Raw genomic sequence first — 12,169 nt, 5'->3', positions numbered from 1 at the left:
TGTGTGAGTGAGTGTGTGTGTGTGTTGGGTTGGTTTAGGGGTCGGGTTTAGTGTAAGGTGACGGAATATACAGTATAAAAACCATTACGTTTATGGAATGTCCCCATTTAGATAGCTAAGTAAATGTGTGTGTGCATGCATGTGAGTGAGTGTGTGTGTGTGTGTGTGTGTGTGTGTGTGTGTGTGTGTGTGTGTGTGTGTGTGTGTGTGTGTGCATGCATGTGTGTGTGTTTGAGTGAGTGTGTGCGTGTGAGTAAGTGAGTGTGTGTGTGTGTGTGTGTGTGTGTGTGTGTGTGTGTGTGTGTGTGTGTGTGTGTGTGTGTGTGTCTATTATAGGCAAATATTGTTTTTTCATGTACTGGTTAATTTTGAGATTTTGGGCTATTTGGATTTTCATAAAGTGTTCTTTCAGTCTATTGGGGAAAAGAGCACAAGTATATTTTTAGTCAAGTCACCTTTTTTTATAAAGTGCTTTATAAAATACAGATTATGTCAGTAGTGTGACTGTGATAACGGGAAAATGATGCACTGAAGCAAACAGTTCATTTCAGTTATAAAAGAAAACGGGGTCATCGTCAGAGTCACATTTAAATGTGGATTCGCTTTTCATTTGTATATGTTCTTTTTTTGTTTGATGCAGACTAAAGTCATGAGTGTCCCATTGTCCCTCACAGAGGAAAATCTACATGCGGTTCAGATTAAATCTTCAGGGCAGAATTTGAATGTGTGCCGTTGATCCTCAAGATGGTAGTGTTGCGAAAACAAACACGATATATCCAGGAATCCAGGAGCGGTTTTCAGGTAATTTGCAAAATCATGTTATTGTGAGTGTTGTCTCTTTATTTCTGACAAATTATGAAACGAGTTCAATTCAGCTCTAAAGCAGCAATGCGATATCTGTTACAGAGACTCAGACAGGATGATAGAACTGAACCCAGAACAGTTTATACTGATGTTGGTGGAACGGCAGCGCTGAGGAGAACAGGTACAGTAAATGTGCAGGGAAGTGGTGAGCATGAAGTGGTGGCGTTGAGTCTTAAACTGAAGAGTAATAGTGTAAACTGAAAGTCTTTGGGTTGATGATGGGGAATATTGGAGACTGGAGAACGAAGGGTATAATAAACAACTGCTTTATTTGCATCACTGTTGCTGTGATGTCACAGGAGCATTCAGTTGTAGTGAAGTGTGTCTTTGTGCAGCTTCACAAACATGCAAATATGAGACAGCAGCACATCATTTATAGTCAGATTATATTCCAGTGATCTACATGAAAAATGTTTCCAGTAAGATGATGTAAAAAGTACAAATATCTAAACATAGTTAAAAAAAGATGCATTTAATTGAGACGCAAAATTATTTAAGATGTTAAGTCTTTTTAATCAAAATGAAGTGAGTTTATGCTTAAAACAAGAACAAATATCTGCCTATGGGGTCATAAAAAATCGACGAGATTATTTTTTTCGCCGCATTAGCAGATGTTTGTTCTTGCTTTAAACATAAACTCACTTCATTTTGATACATTTTTTTCATTAAAAATACTTGACATTTACATTACATTTTACATTTAATCATTTAGCAGACGCTTTACGACTTGCACATGAGGAGAGCAGTGACATTAGCAGCAATCAAACCAAACATAGGACAACAATATGCAAGTGCTGTGACCAGTCCCAGTTAGTCCAGCACAGTACACATGGACATTTTTTTTATTTATTTTTTTTATAAATAGATATGGAATAGAAGGTGTTTGTATTACTGGGCCAAGTGTTGCTAAAAAGATACGTCTTCAGCAGTTTCTTGAATATGGCTAAAAGCTCAGGTTGAGTTTGGCGGGTCATTCCTCCAGCAGGGAACAGTCCAGATGAAGGTCTGTGAAAGTGATTCTGTGTTTCTTTGGGATGATGCACCACAAGACACTGTTCACCTGACACCTGCAGAACACAAGCTTCTGGAGACACATCGGTCTGAAGTAGTGAGTTTAGGTATCCACCTTATACCTGCGCCCCATGACGCTTTGCGCGATTTATGGGTGTAACTTCTTATGGGTGTTAAGATGTAAACAATCAGTGAAAAGGCTCTTGAATCTCGCTCTATGAATGCTCGCTCTATGAATGCAATACGTTAAAAAAGTGTCACAATGAGATCACATTAATCTACTCACCCTTCAACCATCGAACATTAAAAGGAAATTTAAAAGTGTAAAAGCATCAACAAGGTACTTTCAACAGACTAAATAACCCCAAAAGCGCGAATCTTTCCACAGCAATAACGGACGGGTTAAATATCACTGTAGTAATATATATCTGTATTATGTAACTTATGTTGCCTTAATCAAAAATGTTCATTAACTTCAGCATTACGTGATACTATTTCAAAGTGATTTCCGTCATTTTGACAGATTATAAATTGCATTTACCTGTGAAAACAAGAGGCGTGAGGATTTTAGGAGAATAACGAGAGATTCTTCGCGCATTCCAGTGAATTATTAATAGAATATATCGTAAATTAAATTCGGGAGAACAGACCACAAATGTGCAGCATATGTTGTCCTTTTTCATACTTTTACAGCGGATATAAGAGAAAAAATAAATTAATCACGAGGAAAAGAAAGCAGTGACTGAAGAGAGCTCTTGCCGTAGATATTTTTGTTATAACATCACGTTAAAATACCAAGTATAACGTTATTCTCATGATGTCTGAAAATAAAACATGAAGGAAAATTGACATCTTATCCAGTCAAACTGACAGATCAGGTTTATTTGTAGGACAATCATATGATTTGAAATGATTCGTTTCAGCCTTTTTGAATGGAAGTTCCCCAAACCGGAAGTGTCACCCATAATTCAAAACGCAGCAAGGTCGTCAGGAATACGGTAGATAGGGGTGCAGAGCCAGTGGTTGATCTGCAGGAAAACATCAGTGCCTTGAATTTGATGCGCACAGCAATAAGCAGCCAGTGCAATTTATTGAGGAGAGGAGTGTCGTGTGTCTCTTCAGCTCGATAAAGACACTCTTGCTGCAGCATCTGGATCAGTTGCAGAGGTTTGACAGTGATGCTGGAAGGAGAAAGCATTACAATAGTCCAGCCTGGAGAGAACAAGAGCTTGAGCAAGGACCAGGTTCCTGGCTGTCCTGGATGGAGTTATGGATGATGAACAGCTGAATGGAGAAGTTGTGCTGAAGTGATTGGTTGGCTGAGAACACAAGCAGTTCTGTCTTCACAAGGTTTGGTTGAGGGTGGTGGTCCTTCATCCTGTAAGAAATGTCTCAGACAGGCTGAGATGCGAGTGGCTCCCGTCGGATCATCCGGCTGGAATGAGAGGCTGTGAGTCATCAGCATAGCAGTGATAGGAACATCCATGTTTCTGAATGACAGATCTAGTGATGACATGTAGATGGAGAAGAGAAGCGGTCCCAGCACTGAGCCCTGAGGCACTCCAGTAGCTAGATGATAACAGTGATAGGATAAACCATGTTTCTGAATGACAGATCTAGTGATGACATGTAGATGGAGAAGAGAAGCGGTCCCAGCACTGAGCCCTGAGGCACTCCAGTAGCTAGATGATAGCAGTGATGGGAAAAGCCATGTTTCTGAATGACAGATCTAGTGATGACATGTAGATGGAGAAGAGAAGCGGTCCCAGCACTGAGCCCTGAGGCACTCCAGTAGCTAGATGATAACAGTGATGGGATAAACCATGTTTCTGAATGACAGATCCTAGTGATGACATGTAGATGGAGAAGAGAAGCGGTCCCAGCACTGAGCCCTGAGGCACTCCAGTAGCTAGATGATAACAGTGATGGGAAAAACCATGTTTCTGAATGACAGATCTAGTGATGACATGTAGATGGAGAAGAGAAGTGGTCCCAGCACTGAGCCCTGAGGCACTCCAGTAGCTAGATGATAACAGTGATGGGATAAACCATGTTTCTGAATGACAGATCTAGTGATGACATGTAGATGGAGAAGAGAAGCGGTCCCAGCACTGAGCCCTGAGGCACTCCAGTAGCTAGATGATAACAGTGATGGGAAAAACCATGTTTCTGAATGACAGATCTAGTGATGACATGTAGATGGAGAAGAGAAGCGGTCCCAGCACTGAGCCCTGAGGCACTCCAGTAGCTGGATGATAACAGTGATGGGATAAACCATGTTTCTGAATGACAGATCTAGTGATGACATGTAGATGGAGAAGAGAAGCGGTCCCAGCACTGAGCCCTGAGGCACTCCAGTAGCTAGATGATAACAGTGATGGGATAAACCATGTTTCTGAATGACAGATCTAGTGATGACATGTAGATGGAGAAGAGAAGCGGTCCCAGCACTGAGCCCTGAGGCACTCCAGTAGCTAGATGATAACAGTGATGGGATAAACCATGTTTCTGAATGACAGATCTAGTGATGACATGTAGATGGAGAAGAGAAGCGGTCCCAGCACTGAGCCCTGAGGCACTCCAGTAGCTGGATGATAACAGTGATGGGATAAACCATGTTTCTGAATGACAGATCTAGTGATGACATGTAGATGGAGAAGAGAAGCGGTCCCAGCACTGAGCCCTGAGGCACTCCAGTAGCTGGATGATAACAGTGATAGGATAAACCATGTTTCTGAATGACAGATCTAGTGATGACATGTAGATGGAGAAGAGAAGCGGTCCCAGCACTGAGCCCTGAGGCACTCCAGTAGCTGGATGATAACAGTGATAGGATAAACCATGTTTCTGAATGACAGATCTAGTGATGACATGTAGATGGAGAAGAGAAGCGGTCCCAGCACTGAGCCCTGAGGCACTCCAGTAGCTGGATGATAGCAGTGATGGGATAAACCATGTTTCTGAATGACAGATCTAGTGATGACATGTAGATGGAGAAGAGAAGCGGTCCCAGCACTGAGCCCTGAGGCACTCCAGTAGCTAGATGATAACAGTGATGGGATAAACCATGTTTCTGAATGACAGATCTAGTGATGACATGTAGATGGAGAAGAGAAGCGGTCCCAGCACTGAGCCCTGAGGCACTCCAGTAGCTGGATGATAACAGTGATGGGATAAACCATGTTTCTGAATGACAGATCTAGTGATGACATGTAGATGGAGAAGAGAAGCGGTCCCAGCACTGAGCCCTGAGGCACTCCAGTAGCTGGATGATAACAGTGATGGGATAAACCATGTTTCTGAATGACAGATCTAGTGATGACATGTAGATGGAGAAGTGAAGCGGTCCCAGCACTGAGCCCTGAGGCACTCCAGTAGCTGGATGATAACAGTGATAGGATAAACCATGTTTCTGAATGACAGATCTAGTGATGACATGTAGATGGAGAAGAGAAGCGGTCCCAGCACTGAGCCCTGAGGCACTCCAGTAGCTGGATGATAGCAGTGATGGGATAAACCATGTTTCTGAATGACAGATCTAGTGATGACATGTAGATGGAGAAGAGAAGCGGTCCCAGCACTGAGCCCTGAGGCACTCCAGTAGCTGGATGATAACAGTGATGGGATAAACCATGTTTCTGAATGACAGATCTAGTGATGACATGTAGATGGAGAAGAGAAGCGGTCCCAGCACTGAGCCCTGAGGCACTCCAGTAGCTGGATGATAGCAGTGATGGGATAAACCATGTTTCTGAATGACAGATCTAGTGATGACATGTAGATGTAGAAGAGAAGCGATCCCAGCACTGAGCCCTGAGGCACTCCAGTAGCTGGATGATAACAGTGATGGGATAAACCATGTTTCTGAATGACAGATCTAGTGATGACATGTAGATGGAGAAGAGAAGCAGTCCCAGCACTGAGCCCTGAGGTACTCCAGTAGCTAGATGATAACAGTGATAGGATAAACCATGTTTCTGAATGACAGATCTAGTGATGACATGTAGATGGAGAAGAGAAGCGGTCCCAGCACTGAGCCCTGAGGTACTCCAGTAGCTAGATGATAACAGTGATAGGATAAACCATGTTTCTGAATGACAGATCTAGTGATGACATGTAGATGGAGAAGAGAAGCGGTCCCAGCACTGAGCCCTGAGGCACTCCAGTAGCTAGATGATAACAGTGATAGGATAAACCATGTTTCTGAATGACAGATCTAGTGATGACATGTAGATGGAGAAGAGAAGCGGTCCCAGCACTGAGCCCTGAGGCACTCCAGTAGCTAGATGATAGCAGTGATGGGATAAACCATGTTTCTGAATGACAGATCTAGTGATGACATGTAGATGTAGAAGAGAAGCGGTCCCAGCACTGAGCCCTGAGGCACTCCAGTAGCTAGATGATAACAGTGATGGGATAAACCATGTTTCTGAATGACAGATCTAGTGATGACATGTAGATGGAGAAGAGAAGCGGTCCCAGCACTGAGCCCTGAGGCACTCCAGTAGCTAGATGATAACAGTGATGGGATAAACCATGTTTCTGAATGACAGATCTAGTGATGACATGTAGATGGAGAAGAGAAGCGGTCCCAGCACTGAGCCCTGAGGCACTCCAGTAGCTGGATGTTGTAACTTAGACACCTCTCCACAACACCCTGAAGATGAGATGTCATGAGGATAGAGAGGAGCATCTGGTGGTTCATTATATCAAAAGCAGCAGCAGACCCAGCAGGATGAGATGGAGAAGGTTTTGAAAAGAATGGGACCAAATTCCAACACCAAAACTCCAGACACTCATAACCTCGATGCCCAGACGTCTTCAAACTGTTTTGAAAAGAAGAGGAGATGCTACCATGGTAAACATGCCCCCGTCCCAACTATTTTGAGACCTGTAGCAGGCACCAAATTTGAAATGAGCTCATTTTGTGCATACAATTGTAAAATTTCTCAGTTTAAACATTTGTTATGTTATCTATGTTCTATTGTGAATAAAATACTGGCTCATGTGATTTTAAAGTCTTTTAGTTTTCATTTTATTCAAATTAAATTTTCCTTTTCCGGAATTCGGGTTGTATAAATATACACACTGATTACAATTTATGTGATTTAAATCACATAATCTCGGGCTCATAATTACAGTTAATGTGCCGGGCCGGGCCGGGCTCGGACACAACGTGCACAGGCTCCGGTGGGGTCGGGCTTGATTTTTTGGGCCAGATCTAAGCTCTAATGGCAAGAGACAAAATGCAATAGAAATAATGCAAAATGTTTGAGCTTATTATACACAACCAACAAAAAAAAAAGAAAAAAAAGCATAGCAAGAGATGGGAAATAATGATAAGGAAGAAATTTACAAAAAGCGAAAATAAATATAGTTGCGGTCAGATTTACTGGCACCCCTGGTAAATATGATTAAAGATGACAGTAAAAATAAATCTGCATTGTTAATCCTTTTGATCTTTCATTCAAAAACTTCACAAAAATCTAACCTTTCGTTAAAGGAAAAGAATTGAAAGTGGTAGATAAATCACATTATGAAATAAATGTTTTTCTCCAAAACAAACTGGCCATAATTATTGGCACGGTTTTATAAAATATTTTTGCAACTTTCTTTTGCCTAGTTAACAGCTGAGTTTTCTCCTATAAAGCCTGATGAGTTTGGAGGTTGTTTATCGGTTGGTATTTGCTAGAATCCGTGATACCATGTATCTGAACAAGATGTCCAGCAAAAAAATAGGTCCATAACATTTAAAGGACAAGTTCGGTATTTTACACTTAAAGCCCTGTTTACAGATCGTTTTTGATTAAATAGAACGGTTAAGATTAAATTTTGGACAAATGCTGCTGTCCCGAGAATTTTAGGTTTCTTTCGCTTTCCCCCCCACCAGTAGACTGGGTGTATAGGTGCACTGGAACACTCCTTCCTAAAACACATTAAACTTTCGCTTACAAAGACGTGAAACTCACCGAGTGGTCAGGGGTGTTCACTGATATGCTCACACAAAAATCGCTGCAAAAGATGCTTTCCAACAGGTTTTATCGTAGTTGTTGTCTCCTCCATTGACTTGCATTGGATGTGCTGTGAGGTACGGTATTACTCCGCGCCGGAAACTGAAATGGGGTTCAGGGGTTGTTTTCTTCTTCTTCTTGTTTTTTTTTTAATTTTTTTTTTTTTTACGGCGGATCGCAAACAATGAAATGCCAGTGGTTTGCTTGCAAAGGTGCATTATCGCCACCAACTTGCCTGGAGTGTCTATTATTCAAGCTCTCAACAGAAGAATGTAGGGGTGTGAGGCGTTTGGAAAAATAGATCCACAGTTTTACAACGAATGGTAAAACACCTGTTGGAAAGCATCTTTTGCAGCGATCAGTGAACACCCCTGACCACTCGGTGAGTTTCACGTCTTTGTAAGCGAAAGTTTAATGTGTTTTAGGAAGGAGTGTTCGAGTGCACCTATACACCCAGTCTACTGGTGGGGGGGAAAGCGAAAGAAACCTAAAATTCTCGGGACAGCAGCATTTGTCCAAATTTAATCTTAACCGTCCTATTTCATCAGAAACGATCTGTAAACAGGGCTTTAAGTGTAAAATAACGAACTTGTCCTTTAAGATCCAGCAGATCCAACTTTTTATCCCTGTTTGCACCAAAGCCTTCCGCTGGGAAAGCCCTTTTTTAGTTTCATCTGACCACAGAATCCGATCCGGTTTGAAGTTCCAATCATGTCTGAGAACTGAATATGCTGGAGCTTGTTTTTGGAGGAGTGAGGAGAATTTTTCTTGAGACACCCCCCCCCCCCAATAAAATAACCTAATTAAACCCCAGTCTAACTTGCGTAATAAAGGCCAGATTTACTAACAGCTCTCTCCAGTGCAAACCCTCTTTTGCCATTAAAAATCTACTGTCAGGATTCTTTAAAGAAAAATTAACATTGAAAAGGTATGGAAATGTTTATTTTTGCGTCTGATCTTATCGCATATGCAATACTGTTTCTCTTTCAGACACGGTATTTTTGGGAGGAGAGTATTTAAATGAATCACACATGGTGATTTACTAAGGTTTGAGCTTGTTAATTTACTGGTGTTTGTGCCATTAGTTACTGCCCAAAAAATATCTTAAACCAGATGCTAATTTGCGCTGCTCTTGGTAGATTGTGTTGGCCATCATGGAAATGATCCAAGGGACTGGATTTGTGTTTATTAACTGTGTTCTAACTTTTTAAGATGAAAATATAATAAAATGATAAAAATGTGCTCTCATCTCGTGCAGCAGAAGTAGAAGTGGTTCAGTCAAAACGCTGCATCTGTAACTGCATGAAAGGATAATATATGAGCTGTAAGTTTCCCACTGACAAGCTTTATTTAACATCACAACCGAGTCGATCGTTTAGTCAAGTGGCTGGCGCTGAGACCTGTTCACTAATATACATCTATTATTCTACATCTATACATCATGTGGAAAAGCAGTGTATGAAAGTCATTTTACAGTATAATAGCAGCTACTAGTGAAACCTCATGTTTGTTAAATGGGGCTTGACAAACCATTTAATGTTGCATTTCTGCCACCTACTGGATGGAGAGTGAAGCGAAGATCTAAAATCATCATAAAATCAATCATTTATTTATAAAGCACTGTATATAAAAACTGCACCAAACTGCTGCTAATGCCACAACAATAAAGTATACAACAACCAAGATATAAATAAGATCTCACAAAACAAAAGGACATGGTTATAAGTATTAAATATTAAGTAGTATGTGTTGTTTAATGACAGATTTGTCATTTCTTATATATATAGATAAAAAAAATCAATCCCACATTTTTCTGCACTTAAATTTCGTTCTTGATATCTACAGATGAAATGAATAATTATAGCCACACAATGTTACACGATAATTGAAAACCATCTTTTTAAACATTTAATAGTCTTTAAAAACAAAATTTTTAATTGGAATGTATATTTCTGTATTGTGTTGTCTTTTTATATTAGTAAGTGATGTTAAATTGCTCTGCACATATTAAGTCCCAGTCCGCCCCTGATTGTAATTATATTAAACTCAGTGTAATGTAGTTGTTCAATTTCACTTTCAGTCACTTTCACCTTTATTGTGAGCTCATTCAAGCTTTAGACCCTTCCAGCCGCATCTAGTCTTCACGGGTCGTCCTGATTCATTCTCCTCCCTCAGGGACCTGTGCATCATGTGTTGATCTCTGAAATCATGCATCTGTGCTACTAAACTCAAAGATCTTAAAGAACACTCAGTTTTGTACGTCAGAATAAATATTAAGCATGCGACAAAATAGATCAGATTCACACAGGATGACAATCAATGACAAATGAAATTACTTCCAAAGCTTTATTTTCTCAGTAAGAAATGAGTATAAATCACAAACCGACACAAATCCACTACAGAAATCCATCAAAGAAGAAAATCACTGACATTCAAAATCTATGTAAATACAGACTAGGGCTGGGTGTTGACTTCAATTTCACAATTAGCTTCAATTCCAATTTCAGTGTCGATAAATTTAAATATATCAGGTTCGGTATCTTTTTATCAAGGGGAAACTATTCTCTTCTTTAAACTATACCTTTAATAAACATTAAGTGATTTGTATGCAAACATCGAGTTGACAACAATCCATCGAGTTCGGTAATCAAATCCAACGACGCGCAAACAGCTGCTGTGAAGTCAAATGGAAAAACTCTAGAGATTAAAATGGAGAAACAAAATAAGTGGTGCTTTTCATTAAGTGAAGTTTTGATAGGCTTGGTAAACAAGGCAAAGACCAATCCTTCATTATTTCATAGGAGTCTGAAGTTTTGTCGTCAAAGTGCAGCACATCATTTGGGTGTTCACAGCCTTTCCACATCGCTGTTCTTCATCTTGTATCATCAATAAATGTGACGCCGTCCTCAGACAGGGCTATTATTATGTGATTTTTACAGTTGGCTTTTACATACTTTTGAAGTTAGGACACCAGTGGGGTTGTCCTAAAGTTAAGACAGTTTTTAGAATATAGGATGCTTGTGTAATACCCTTTTCATATCCGTAGTTAAGATAAGGTAATGCGCTTAAGAAATGTCATTCTGTAATAGCTTCTGTCCTAAATGAGGTCCTAACTGAAATTGCCGTGGTTATCAAACAGATAAGATAGGATTCCAAAGTTAGGATCTTACTGTAATACGCTCCCTGGGGATCAAAGAGGAGAGTTTTCTCTTTCTCCTTGATCCCTGACAGATTTTGCCGCAGGATTCTCTCCATGACCACTATGGAATGACCGATGTCAGTGTTCTTCTGCTTGGTGGCCCAGAGAGCCTAATCTGTTCAGAGACCGCCTCAGGAGACAATCCCTGCCTCTGGTCCTAGACTTTGAGCGGGTCGGCTTGGTATCAACACCAGCCTGACCCACTGCCGCCTATGGCCACGCGAGGTGGTCTGGCATAGCTTTGACAGCAAGACCCGAGCCCTCAATGAGGACACTTGCTCTGTGAGAGATATCTATCCAGCGTCTCTTTTACAGGGCCATCTTCACCTACTTCTGCGCACATAATCCCTCCACAATCGAATAATCTGAATGCTGAAAGGAAAGAGTGCACTTCAAAAATGGGTTCTTCCAGGACCTCACCACCTCAGTGTGAAGGTCCGGGAGAAACTGAAGGCTCACAGGGAAGGGGTGATCAGGACCCGCCAGGAATCGCTCGTCTAGTCGACCGCCAGTGACTTTCCGTTTATTTTAAGTCCAGTTTAGCCTGGCTGTGGCGTGGGCCATTGAATCCAGCAGCTCCCCGTATGCAGGGCTGACAGAAGGAGTGCACACAGTCATTTCTTTATTTTCTACACCAACTACATCTAGCTCCTCAGATGACCATATGACCAAGTATTACCATATTAGCCCGGTTCTGTCAACACTGCATTGGCTCCCTATTAAACATCACATACATTTTTAAATATTTCTGATTACTTACAAAGCACTAAATGGTTTAGCTTCGCAGTGCTTGAGCGAGCTGGTGTTTGCGAATGGTTTTTCTGCGGTAAGCGTGACGTTGAAGCTGATTTACTAACGTCTTTTCAAGGTTGAAACGCTGACTGATGGATTACATGAGACATGATTGATTTCAGTAAGTTGTTCTGAATCTTTCAACATTCCTTCTGATGTTCATTCATGTTTATTTGCTGTTATTTGCTGTAACTACTAGTAAAGAGGAAGAGATGATCTGTTCTACAGCGATCTGTCACACATAAAAGAGTGCCAAAATGACATTTATTTTTTGAATATTTCATGATTAAGA

Source organism: Squalius cephalus, assembly GCF_949319135.1.
Source record: "Squalius cephalus genome assembly, chromosome: 18".
NCBI lineage: Eukaryota > Metazoa > Chordata > Actinopteri > Cypriniformes > Leuciscidae > Squalius > Squalius cephalus.
Note: the sequence above shows the minus strand (reverse complement) of the source record.